Source organism: Glycine max, chromosome 4 (assembly GCF_000004515.6).
Source record: "Glycine max cultivar Williams 82 chromosome 4, Glycine_max_v4.0, whole genome shotgun sequence".
Classification (NCBI taxonomy): domain Eukaryota; kingdom Viridiplantae; phylum Streptophyta; class Magnoliopsida; order Fabales; family Fabaceae; genus Glycine; species Glycine max.
The window spans coordinates 27,511,793-27,526,622 of NC_016091.4; positions in this window are offsets into that span (position 1 = coordinate 27,511,793).

Consider the following 14,830-nt stretch of genomic DNA (forward strand, 5'->3'; position numbering starts at 1 on the left):
TTCAATTACTAGTCTTTGATCTAGGTCTAATAATGCTTCTTGTCCTAAATCAATATTCAATTGATTATAGAAATATTAAATTAGGTCAAGAGATAAAGTTCTCAAATCAATGGATGATTAATAATCAAATTAATTCACTGATGGGCGAAAAGCCAAAGGAGCGTCTTCCAAAAAGGAAAACGTGTGGGAGTCGCCACCAACGTTTATTTGAGGAAAACGTTTGAAAAACCAAGGAAATCTATGCGAATATTGAAAATAAGGGTTCGGGAGTTGTTTACGCATAAGGAAGGTATTAGCACCCCACGTGCCCGTCACAAGGGACGACAACCTTTAATCGAGTGTGCAAAACATGACTTCGAAATTATGTATTTTCCCTTTTTTATATTTTTTTATTTTTTTGGGGTCAACAAGGGTGTTTGATGCAATCCTACCCTCCAAGGGCATTGGATAGAAAACTCCAAGAAGATTGGGCCAAAGATGCAAGAGAAGGTTATAGGGTTCTCATGAGCCTTAGGGTAGATTTTGGACCCATGGGCTAAGTATGAGCCCACTTATCTTTGTACATATTAGACTAGGATGTCATTATATTTGGTCCTTGTATTTAGGGCTCCATATTGTAGGTAGGGTACCCTAGAAATATAGGATTTTTCAGTCCTTGTATTTTAGGGCACCGAGACTAGTTTTTGTATTAGGGGTAGTTTTGTAATTTCACATGCACTAAGTGAATATTTGATGTGTGTGGTTGGAAATAAATTTAATTGAATTGGTAGAAGCCCAATCCAATTAAATTTTAGAGGGGGAGGTGAGCATTTGCTTACTACACCCCATTGTCACATCATATACTCACACTTTGTGCATGTCCTTCATGCTTTACATGCCTCATGACACCTAAGCACACTTAGTGGAGAATCTTGGAATTGATCTTGGATTAGTGGGCTGAACCATAACTAAAATTCACTAATCATAATTAGTGAAATTTTGGCTCCAAAGTTTGGCTCCACAAATTCAATTTCAAATTCAAGTGAAATTTGAATTGAAATTCAAATTTCCCTCCAATTTTGTGTGGCACTTAGGCTATAAATAGAGGTCATGTGTGTGCATTTTTTTCAACTTTGATAATTTGAATATTAACTTCAGATTTCAGAGCTCTTTTAGAGCACAAAATTTCGTGCTCTTCTCTCCCTCTCCCTTCATTCATCTCCTTCTTCCTCCAAGCTCTTATCCATGGCCTCCTATGGTGGTGAGCTTCTTCTAGACTCATCTTCTCCTTGAAGTGGCGTCTCCTCTCTTTCTTCCTTCTCAATTCCGCTGCCATTTATCTTCCAAGAAGCAAAGGAATCCATTGATGAAGAAGATCCTAGGCCGACAAGCTCCAATGGAGCTTACATCAGTGTTGCCTTTGCTCCTACATATCCTCAGGTGCGATGAGGAATTCAGACCTACATAGTTCTTTAAGTTTGAATGTTTGTGTGTTAAATAGAGTTTTTAGGTTTTTGAAAGATTCATTTTAATCGCAAAAAAAAAAGCTGTTTAAGGCGTTGGACCTTGAAACAATGTTTTAACTTTTGAAAAGCGGAGAGAATCTTTAAGGCATTGGACCTTGAAACGATCTTTTAAATTTGAAAAGCGGAGAGAATCATTAAGGCGTTGGACCCTGAAACAATCTCAAGTGATATTTGATAAAAAAAAAAGTTAGTTACGAGTTGGTTTTATCATGGTTTTGTTTATTAACTTTCTATCTTTTTAAAGACAACTTTACAACACTTAGTGATTGACTAAGATTGAACTTTACAAAGAAAAAGAGATTGACAATGATAGATGGAGAAGATGAACGTGCACAAAACAACAAGGGGGAACCCTAAGGATACATGGATCACATTCAATCCTCAAAAATAAAAACACTAACCAACGGTCACGCGAAGAACACCGAACGAGGAACAATGTAGAGATTGATCATGGTCGCGATTCGGCAATGCCTTGGCCTTGTTTTCTCTTCTTTCTTCTTCTTCTCTCTTAATTCTCTCAATTCCCTCAAGTATTGAACCTTCAAACCCCCCTCAACCTCCCTAGCATGCCTATTTATAGGAAAATGGGAACTTGGGGCAATGTCAGCTGTCCCAGGCGAGCTAAGACTTACCCGTGAAGTAACTGGCTCGCCCAGGCAAGCTGGTAACTTCACCTTGAAGTCTTTTGGGGGCCCAGGCGAGCCAGAGGCTAGCCTGGGTGACCTAGGGTCTAGGAACTCAATGAAAAGACCCTTTTTGCCCCTCCTTTTTGGTATCTTTTGCATTCTTGATCAAAACATTGAATGATCCTTCGTTTTATGCGGTAACTGGGTCGAACAACTCAATTCGGCTAGTTAGAATCAAAACATCAATGGATGATAGTCCCCGAACGAAATTAGAGTCTGACAATTGGAAGTTCTCATAACCAGTTAGATCATGCAAGCTACATAAAAGCAATCTCTTCCTAGGTCAATCAATTACCCATAAATGGACATCGTCATGCAATATATTAAGATTCGAAGTGATCAATTCCAAATTAACTAAAAAGAATAAAGAAGAGATTTAGTTGGATGGGAAACATTGAAGGTTTCATTAATGGGGAACAAGAGTATGGCTACGTCACAATCTTGACTAGGGAGACTAGTCGCTCATGGTCATGGCGAAACTAGAAATCCCAATAAAGAACATAGGCACATAGGCTTACCAAAAAAGAATGAGACTTGACAAAAATCCATCCCAATTGTGATCTCTACATATCTCTGCAGCTAAGAGACTCTGACACAGTCCTCTTCACTCAAAATTCTCAAAAATGTAAACAGAACAAAAGACACAAAAAAGAGAAAGGCCTTATTCCTTATCTATAATATTCTTCTGTGGAGGCCCTCCTTCTATCGTTCTTTAATTAAAGAATATTATCTGGAAGGTGATCCTTGCAACCTTTAAGTATGTGATGCAGAAGGATCATGAGCATACAAATTATCACACACATACAAAATTAATGCAACTGTACAAAATTGAAGTGACAAAAATACCACAAGAAAGGGGGGGGGGGGGGGGTTTGAATTGTGTTATCAAAAATTTTTATTCCTTTTTGGAAATAAACAATGTTCTAATATAAGTTTCGAAAGAGATAGTTCAAAATGAAGAACCGATGCAAGCAATTATGAAAAAAAGGAGTTTTCACATTTCATAGCTCTATTTTTAAAGATTTTTAAGTTGAAAGGACTTTGATAAGAAGGGTTCAATTGTAAGAGTGTTTGTCAAAAGAGTTTTAAATCTTAGTGATTAATAAAAACCAATAAATAGAGTACATATTAAAATTAGTGCAAAAAGAGATAGGAGGAAGATGATGCACGACTTTTATACTGGTTCACCCCAACCTTGGGCTTTGTCTAGTCCTCACCCTTCAAGATGCAATTTCACTAACATAACCAGCCACTACTGGACCAACAAACCAGTATATTTCAACAACCTGCTAGCCACCCCATTGGACTTCAATCTAAGCCACATTTAGACCAATGTTCGCTTCCGGCAAGTGCACCGGATCGCACAAGTAGTATAAAACGGTAAGAACCGAGTATCAAACTCTCGGGAACTTGTGTTACTTGGTAAGCTATTTCAGTGAATAGGTGTTTGGTGTGAAAATCTAAGTGTGAATATGAACAGGTATGTAAACTATCTATGCAAAAAGGAAAATCACGTGAGATAAATGATGTGTAAAAACAAGTAGAAAACGCGTTGGTCTTCCTAATAGGTGCCTAATGCTAAAAGGATATTTTCTATCTAACAATGCTCATGTGTTCCTATGGTGTCTCTTGAGATGCTAAACCCTAATTCCTCATGATAGTTTAGCCTAATCCTAATCAAGCATCATCCTCAGATTCTTCTTGTTAGACTAAACTCAACCAGGACCACATTAAGACAAACATACTACAACTAAATTATCGCACCCCGATTCCTCGTGATAGTACGACAACTTAGCCCTGTCCTATCAAGGTCATCAAAATCAGACCAATTTCCACTAATGAATGACCCTAACAAAGCATGCATCTACACGATCAAGGTAAAGGCATACTAGAATGAAAAGCTAATAGCACAGAGAACACACAAAACATCATTAAATAGATAGAAAGATATTTACATCAAGTACCTACAAGGAAGATCTAACAGAGGATTTTAGCTTTCCATAACCAGGAAGCCTCCTTTACATAAAAGAGAAGAACAAGATGAAAGATTGCAAAAATACAAGTGGTGAGGATGTCTCCTTCACCTCTAGGATCTCACAACCACTCACAAACTCATCTCAAGCTCTCAGAACGGCTTCCGCTTCAAGCTTTGGTCTTTGCAGATCTTCACACAGCGAAATCTCTCAAAACTCTCTGGAACTTGGACTTTTCTCTTTCTAGAATCACTAGACATGCAAAGCTTCAGCTCTCAGCCCAAACTCCCTTCACAAAATCTGATTTCAGGCTTAAATAGGTGGCCTTGTTCGTGCTTGTGCGCTTAGCGAAGTTCTGAACCGCTTAGCGCACATTAGTGAATTTCAGCTTAGCGCGTGCTTTTCTCGGTCAGCGGATGGACTGAAGCGGTGCGCTTAGTGAGATGAAGCGGTGCTCTCAGCAAACCTATACAACTCATCTTCTTCCAAATTCTTCCTCGAGCTTAGCCAATGAGTGTTGCGCTTAGCGGACACTTGCCAAGCCAGCAGATTGGCTTAGCGAGAAGGTGAAAAACAACACTTTTCAGAGTCGCCTAATTAACCTAAAATTGAGAGAAAATGATTATTAAAAAAACAAAATGGAAGTACTAAATATTTATTACCTATACTTAACAGAAAGTACTTATAACACTACAAAATAACCATAAATTGGGGAAGTTTGATATAATTTACACAGGTTTTATATGTAACGACCCACCTCGTCGCTACTATATCAACACTCTAATATGCACTAATTTCAATTTTTATAAAAAGAACTCCCTTAATTTTGCTTATGAAAATAGAAGTAATTTTGTCTTTTACATCTTTGACTCAATAAAATAAAACTTGAAAACCAACTACGGAGGAGTTGATTACAAAACACAACTCTCTCCAAAAATAATGCCAACGTCATCACGTCGGCTCGTCGGCTCCTCACCATAATCTTACTCCCTGCACCCTGCCACTGTCATTCTGCTCCCACGAACAATGTTCGTGATCTTCGCAGTATCAACCACACGATACAAAATTGTAAGGGTGAGTTCATTATAAAAAGAACCAGTACCAAATCCAAATAACCACAATTAGCAAGAAACATAGGCAAACATTATGAGCTTACATAACATTCATTATTCAACGCACAAATCCAACAATTACTCATCATCCATATTCAACAATTTCTCATCATCCATCCGTGGATCCAATCAAGATTGCATAGAATGATGCATGCAACTGACTCAACTCTCAGATGCAATGTGGTACGTACCAACAACCAAATCTCAGGAAATAGCCTAAGCGTGTCCACACGACACTCTCACTTAGGGAACCATGCAGAGTTCGTTGAGACAACCCGGTTGTGCATGTAACTGCCCCCCTCCCATAGGTGATCAGCTTGGGAGCCCAAAGGAGTTCCCTACCAGGTGACAAGCCCCCTCAGTACAAAGTACACTCTACCACAGTTACTCTATTTCCTGTGTCGTATGAGCTATGAACACGGCCAAAAGCAACTGCCAAAGACCATGGACCAATTAAAGTGCCTAAGCATCCCCTCCAAAATACTTAGATTCTTTAACCACGCTTGTCACCCATGTCTGGGCCGTCCGACAAGGTCAGTGCACTTCACCCCCCATGACATACACTCTATACGACATATGAACGTGGCCCAAAGCAAGTGCCAAAGACCCTGGAAGGTCAGTGCACTTCACCCCCCACGAACATACACAACATCCAACATATGAACGTGGCCTAAAGCAAGTGCCAAAGATCCTGAAAGGTCAGTGCACTTCGCCCCCCACGAACATACAAAACATGCACATGCCAATGCATTTCCAACACCAATCAACATTCCATTTTCACATCATTCTCAACATAGACATCACCTCGTCTCAATGACGTTATCAACAACAACAACAACCTCATTTCATATTCACATAATCATCAACAATACCATCAATTCATGTTGACATGGTCTTTATTAACAACGTCATCTCAAATCAATATCATCATAATTATCAATATCACCACATATCAATTAAAATCCTCAACAGCAACATCAACAATAAATCGCATTCTGCACACACACACACACACACATATATATATCACATCCCATTCGTCAAAACATAGTCTTTCCTAAAAAACCAGCATGCATATCAATAACAATTATATCGCATCCCATTAGTTAAAAACATCATTTTCTATAAAAGAAAAATCAGCATGCAACAGGGACATATAGTTATCCTCATAGCTAGGTTCCCTGACCCTAACTATGGTGTTAAAATGAAAATTTTTATAATAAACTCCCCTCACCTATTGTGAGCTACCCGCGGGTTCCTTGTCATGTCACTTGGAGATTTTTTTTTCTTCTCCACTTGTCGGTTCCACACAATCCTTTACCATACCAAAACAAAGGAGACTTAATATGGATTTCAGAAAACAAAGCTAATAACAATGCTCTGGGTCAAACACCCACGTCACTACATAAAAGTGCTGAGAGCATTTCGGGTTTTACAAAGGGACATCATTTGGAAATTCCGACCATGCTAATGTGACTGGGGTTCAGTGTAGGTTACGAAAATAACATGCATTTCATGAAAGGATAACGTTTACAAAGTCTCTTTGCTCTAGGGTTTTTCAAAGGAAGTGTAAGACATGCAATGGCGGTTCCAAAGTCAGAAAAGATGCAAAGACAAGCTGAAGCTAACAAGGAACAAGCATAGAACCATGTTTACCTCGAAGGAAAACGAAAGGTTAGATTAGGGTTTCATTCTCTACTGAAACCGCGAGCCAAGTTGGAAGATTCCGCTTCGGTTGAAGGGTTCCTCTCGGTGTGGGGTTTCAACGGAGAACAACGGCAGTTTGTGGTGGATAATGGTGGCTGTGGGTGATAGAGAAAGAGCTTGGAAAGTTGGAAATGGTTTTGGAAGAAAGAAAGAGAAGAAAATGACATTTTTCCTAACAAGGCTCAAAACGCATGAGTGAGCAATGCTTTCGGGAACGGAAATGTCTCGCACACTCCAGACATCTTCTCAAAGATCCCAACGGTCAGATAGTGGATAAGAAGTGTCTTGTGAAGCTGCAAACCAAATTTCGAGAAGATCCAATGGTTAACGAAGGCTGAGCAGCATTTTTACCGAGGCAGCTTCATGTAGCTTCCTTGAGAAGTTTCATTAAGAGGCTTCCTGGTGACTTCTTTGAAAAACTTTCTCAAGAGACTTCTTTGAGAAGCTAGATCCTTATCTACCCACACCCCTCTATTAACTAAATTAACCTCCTTGAAAATAATTACGGATAAAATAACACAACAAATATAATCAAACATCAAACATAATTACTAATAATATATATAGATATATATATATTAGGGTGTTACATTATACACACAAGTTAGTCGTATTCATCGACTAACAACTCCCCAAAATTTACATTTTTGCTTGTCCTCAAGCAAAAAGAGAACAACTCACTTGTCCTCAAGTGACAATAACATGCAGTAATCATGTACAAAGGTGTATGCAGCAAAAATTACTGATTGCATGATAAGAAAAATGAAGCATTATGTACTCATCACTTGTCTTTCACAAAATATGCATCTATTCAAAGAGAAGAATAAAATGTAAGTTGTATCATTAGATGAAGTTAATCATAAGACAAATATTAAGGAAAGTAGCTTAAACCACAGTTTCACGGCTGCCGTTTCACTCAAGCACAAGTGTTTAAGCTATTCATTAATAACAACTAACAAGAGATCCAATCTTTGAATTTCATCTCATGCCATAAAATAAAAAATGTATAAACAGAATCAGAAGGACTTTCCTACGCTTGTAGTGAGGCTTGGCTATAAAAATTCATTGGTTTTTCTAGGATTCAAAGATTTAGATTCTAAGAGAGCATAAATCCTAGACTTATCCAAGTGATCTTTTCCATACAAGTAGCTTTCTCACTATCTTTTCCTATTACTTTGCTTCTGACCTTATTATAACAACACAATTTTTTTTTAAACATACAACTTATTTGTTGTGTGTGCTGATGCTTTACCCTTTTCTTGACATCCTTATTAACTTCACTCCCCCAAATTTGGGGTAAATTTGCCTTGAACCATATGCTCTCCTAGAATCTAAGCAAGGTATCTAGAGATAATGATTTAAGTTCAGGGTTCAAATTTTTGACAATATCATTCAGCTCATAAAGGGTGTAAAGGATACAATTTATCATTCAAGGTAAGCTTTTTGGTCAAAAGGCTTGTATATGCACAATCATGGCCTTCATTATGCCCTCATTTATACATTTCATTCTAAAATTCAGAGATTCATGCAAATATTATTACTCACAGCTAGTCGTTCACTCACAATGTAAGATCACACTCTCACCGGTTTTTGGTTCAATCTTTTCTTTCTCAATCAATCTATCTACTCACTAACATTTCTAATTGCAAGTTCACATTCTTGTTCTTTCTTTGTCTAACATACACACTTGTTCAAACTCACGAAAAGGAACACGAACTCCATCACAATCATGCATTCAATTCAAAATAAAAGCATACAACCATTTTCACAAATCAATAAAAGTGCTTCACTGCCATATCATTAAAAACCAAGTTAAATTGTTCAAAATGCTTCAGGATGAGCAAATCAACTAATCATAAATAAAACTAGCAGTGTACGTAGGCATAAAGGAAATACTGTACTAAAACCATAATAATAATAATAATAATAATAATAATAATAATAATAATAATAATAATAATAATAATAATAATAATTTAAAAAGCAACAAAAAAAATCATCAGGAATTTAAAATTCCTGTGACTGGTCCTGTGTAACCTGTGTCTGACCATCCTCCTCATCTGTCAGATGAAGCACTGGAGTAGTTGGAGGAGAAGTGTTCAGTGTCAGGACTGGAGTAGTTTGACCTTCTGATAAGTCCAACACAGGAGTGGAAGGGTCTGCTACAGGCTGAGGTGAGGGTAGGTCCTCCCCTTGTGCTAGGGGCTCAGAAGCTGCCTCAAGAGATCTCTCAGGTGTGGCCGCAGCTTCCTGTGTCTCCTCTGCCTCCATCCCCCTGACAAAAGGCTTTGGAATGGTGGCCTCAGGTGAATCATCCTCCACATGCTGTGGTACCTGGGCTGTGGGACCTTCATCTTCCCTGTGAAGAGAAGATTGGGTCCAGGGCTAGGCTACCAACTCAGTGAACTGCTCCACTGAAGGAATAGATCCTGGAGGCGCCACCACCTGTAAGCTCTCTAATAGAATAATTTTCCCCTGATGGATGCTCTGAAGCATGGCTTTAAGACGCTTAAAATCTGCAGAAGCTGGGACAGAAGGAGCTGATGAGGTACGTGCTGGAATAGGAGCTGTAGATGTGGAAGGAGGCTCAGGTGGCCTCGTCCTTGCCCGCCTAGCCCCTCTGATAGAAACTGTTAGATCATCAGGATTCCAACAGTTTTTCTTGATATAGGCCAAGTTGATGATCGAGCTTAGGCGCTCGAAAACCAAGCTGTTAGAATTAACCCCTCTGGCTTTACACAGGGCGATGATTAGAGCAGGGAACCCAAGTCTAGAAGAGTTAGACTGGGCCATAGATGTGATCTGGCCAGAGATAAGGGCTCCCACATTCATGTCCATCTGAGAGACTAGGCCAAAGATCAACCTAGCTCTATCTACTGTCAGGTCTGAGGTGTGTGAAGTAGGAGCCAGGTTGGAATATGAGAGAACACTCCACACCTGAGCAAGATTCGTCAAATCTTTCCTGAGAATCTTCCCAGGATGGCCCTCAGAGTTCAAAATAAACCCTCGACCTGGTATACATAAGGCAGCCTCAATCTCTTTATAATCTGTGGGCAACTTGCAGTATCTGGAATATGCTGGTAAAGTCTCTCCCTAAGCTAATATCACAGGTGTCTCCAAGAATGTGTTGAGGCTGTCTGCATCAATCCTCACCAGGTGGCCTCTGACCCATGACTTGCTTTGGTGAAAGGTCTTCAGAGCTGTAAAGTTTGGCATAAAACTCCTTAACCAAAGCTAAGTCTATGTTGCTGTCAACTAAATTGGTGAGGTGTTTATGGAAGTTATGCCTCTCCAATTAAGCCTTAAACTCGTCCAGCTCAGTGTGGTATATTTCCACCTTCCTCTCAGGTAAGATGTGTCTTCCTAAAATGTTATCCATGTATCAATTCCAGGCCTCAAAGGAGTGAAATCTCTTTGTATCATACAGTGATGTGGGCCTTGTACCAATACTCTTTCTTTTTCTAGAAGCCATCTGCAGATAAAGGTATCAAACAGTTAATCAGGATACAATTTATTAAAAATCAAAACTGAAAAAGACACTGGTCGCTTAGCGAGACATGTGGGCCGCTTAGCGAAAGTTGCAGAAATTCAGCTTCTGCAAAATTGGCTTAGCTGGCAAGAGCCCGCTAAGCCTAAAATCAGCCGCAAGGATATGCACTTAGCTACTCATAAGCTTTGCTTAGCGGCATTAAACAGAGCAAAAGTTTCACTAAGTTATGGGAGCTTAGCGAACAGGGTCGCTCAGCTTAGAAAATGCCGCAACAAATTTCGCTTGGCCTATAGAAGCTCGGCTTACCGCACGTCTATCAACAAAATTATTGACTAAGTTACCTGGGCTTAGCGAATTAGCCACGCTTAGCCACTGGTACTTCATCAAGAGAATGAATATTCATCCTCAAAAGATAAACTCGCTTAGCGCGGTAGGCGTGCTCAACGAGTTCTTCAGAAAAACGCATATATATTCAATGAATATTGATGAACTCGCTTAGCGTAGCATGCTCGCTTAGCGAGTTCATCGCGTTTTCCAGAAAAAACACAGAAAATGCAGCTCGTTTTCTTCCTTTTTCTGGGCCTCAAACAGGCATATCAAACATGCACAGTGATCGAGGCTATACTCGAATCAAATAAACATTAAAAATGTAGTATCTAGGAAGTGATCCTAAGTCATCTCCCAACGAGCAATGGTCAACCAAACATTCATAACAGATAGTAATAAAACAATAACGAATTGGGGGGGGGGGGTTGTTTGTTTTGTAAATTAAACCGCAAGCAAATTCGAATTAAAGAAATAACAGAATTAAAACATGTTGTTTCCCCTTGATTCACAAGCAAGTCTCTTATCCTAGGTTACGAGGATTTATCCCTAACCAGTTCAACCACTTAATCCAACCCTAAATTAAATTACTAAGCGAAAATTAACATAAGGCTGTCATTATGCGATTAAGCAACACATACACCAATTAATCATGAACGTAAATTAAGTGTAGAGACAAATAATCAAGCACTAAGCATGCATGGATTAATAGCAACAAATACAGAGCAATTGGTGAAGAGGAAAAACTGATCAGAATTCAATAGTGATAAAAAAACCTCAAAGAGAGCTGTGCTTGATCCTCAAGAGAAAACAATGTTGGAGACTTAGCCTTCCATTAATCAGTAGAAAATGAAATTTCAATTGGAAGCATAAAACAAAATTGCAGATTGAAGCAGAAAACGAAATTGCAGAAAATGAATTTTATTGCTACGTGAACAGTGTGCATGAACAGTAAAAACTGGAATTGCAAAACCCTAAAATTATTCTCCTCTCTAAAAAACTCTCCCTAAACTAAAACCCTGGTGTTGTTATATAGGTCCTTGACCCCAAAGCTTACAAATCTGTTTTAAGTCCAAGCTCATAAACGAAGTAAAATAAAATCTGGACACGATAAGATAAGATTGAATGTAATAAAATCTGGACGAAATATAATCTAGATGAAATAAAATCTGGATAAGATAAGATTTGATAAAATAAAATTGTTTGCTCTCTTCAAGTCCAATCCCAATTCCAGATTCAAGCCCAATTGCTTATAATTCTCCTGAAATTAAATTAAAAACACAAAATTAGTCAAGTAGGCCCAAATGATAAAACTGCTTAATTAATTTGACAATTAAGGCTAATCAATAATTGAAATGGTGACAAAAAGGGTTAAGAAATAGGAGAAAATAATGACACATCAAATCCCCCCACACTTAGCCTTTTGCACTCCTAGGCAAAATTAAAAAGCAAAGCAAGGAACAAATCCAGAGACATTAAAGAGAAACAAAAAAACACAAAAACAATTACATATTTCTCAATGAATCTCAAGGAATGAAAGGAACAAGCAACATCCAACACGTAGAGGGTTAAAGAATCAAGACAGCCATGAAAATCATCCTAGCATCTCAAACATGGCAAGATAGTCAATCAGCTCAAGAATGAAAAGTGATAAAGCCTCATAAGATATGCACTCTATCTCTCAAGTGTCTAGGCTACTGTTTACTCTCAGAGAACCCATGAAAACAAACTCCACATAGACTTGGCAAGACTCTAAAATTGACAACCACACCACAAACACATGCACATGAGGATCAAAAGGTTTTTTAAGGTTGTAATGGGTCCAAGGATAAGGTAGAGGAAAGTATGCGATAAGTAGCTAAAACCCAAAGGAATAGAGGAGCAATGGGGAATAAGTGGGAACTAAGAAAGAGTAGTAAACCCCAAAACCAAAATTAAAAATTAAGCTTGAAAAGTAAACCCAAAACAAAATCAAACAAGTCCTCAAACCAATCTAAGTCTTCAAACCAAGACCTCATTTATTCAACTTCATTCTTTTTTTTTGTTTTTTTTTTCATTTTTTTTGAACGTGAACAGTAGCATTTGAAAGCATTTGAAAATAAAGCAACAATTAGGCAATATATGTATATACATCAAGCATGGCCAAAATACATCATCAAGCATGGCCAACAAAAACATATCATCCAATGAAACATACCCCCCCACACTTATTCCCAAAAAAATTCCAAAGCTCTAAAATTCCTTAAGGGTAGGGTGAGATCATGGTTTTTCACTTAAGGCATGTAATGAGCTTACCAAAGGAATTAATTCAAGGTAGGCTCATTTGGCTAGAGGCTTATAAGAACAAAATGCCTAAATCGTCTCCCAACATGCATGTGAAGCAAGAAGTATCAACAAGAGTCAAGCCAAGGCTAATGTGCAAGCAACAAATGGGGCAAAACACACTGAATAAAATAGATGATGATGGCTCAAATTCTCACCAAGGGTAAATCTATCACTTTCAAAACTAACTTGACATGTAGAGAAAAACAAGGATTTCAATTCACAAAATGCCAAGAAACTCCTATTTCAAAAACAATTACCCATTACCTGTACATAACCTATAATTCAAAGAGAAACATGCAATGTTGTACACAAAACATAAAACCAAAATAACAAATTTATAAAACCAAAATAACAAAATAAACCTAGAAAACCTCAAATAAAGAACAATCTCCCCCCTCACACTTAAACAACACATTGTCCTCAATGTAGCACAATCATAAGATCAAGAGCAATCAAAACAATCAATAAATTTGGACAAGTGCAATAAAAGTAAAGAAGGAGATAGAAAAAGAAAACTCCCTAAGTCATGACGGAAGAGAAGTAGGGTGAAGTAAGGAGGTCTCCTCCACCACTACATCCACTAAGGAGGGATTTGTGAGGAATGGTTTCAGCCGATGCCCATTGTCATACCTTAATTTCGTCCGGGGACCTTTGCTTGATGACATGCGACTTTTGTTTGGTCCTTGTAAGGTGCTTGGCACCCATCATTAGACAATTTGTGAAATTCCGGGACGTGCCGGAAAACAAAAGAAAATATTGATGCACAATCCGTAAGGTTCCGTGACACACCGGAAATCAAATGGAAGCATCGTTGCACAATTAGTGAGGTTCCGTAACATTCCGTAAGTCAAAAAGGGGATGATTATGTAATCCACAAGGTTCCGTAACATTACAGAAAGAAAACAAATATCGTTACGAAATTCGTAAGTTTCCGTAACTTTACGAAAAAAGAATCACCAAAAAAAAGGCAGGGGGGTGTACTTAGTAAAAATGGGGGTGCAAATAGCAACCAGGCCCACTTGGGCCCTCCAGAAGTTTCCTCCAGAAGGCTGTTGCTTCTGGAGGAAGCAACCCTGCTCGCCTGGGCGAGCTGGGTGGCAAGCTTCTCCCCCAATTTTCTATAAATAGGGGGAGAAGTGAAGTGAAAAAGGGTTCAGCCCCTTAGGCACTTCTCTCTCTTTCGAATTTGCTTGGAAAAATTGTTTCCGTGAAGAAAATCTAAGCCGAGGCGCTTCCGAAACGCTTCCGTAACGTTTCCGTAAGGAATTTCGCGAAGGTTTCGACCGTTCTTCGACGTTCTTCATTCGTTCTTCATCGTTCTTCGATCTTCAACGAGTAAGTACCTCAAACCAAGCTTTTCGATTCATTCTATGTACCCGTGGTGGTCCACATTGTGTTTCGTGTATTTTTATCCTCGTTTCATTTACTTTTTATACCCCCTTTTGACGTGCTTAAGCCATTTTATTTAAGTCATTTCTCGCTTAAACTAAAAATAAAATAAATTTCCACCGATCGTTTGAATTGTATTATCCGTTAACTTCGGTTAAAATGAATTCCGACCGTTCGGTCATGCCGTAACCTCGTTGGAAATCAAAAAGAGGTAAAATAATAATATAATAATAAAAAATACCTTTTAGTAAAATAAAGCGAAAAATCAATTGGACGTTTTCTCTTTGGGATTTCTCATTCTTAATCGAATTGACTAATA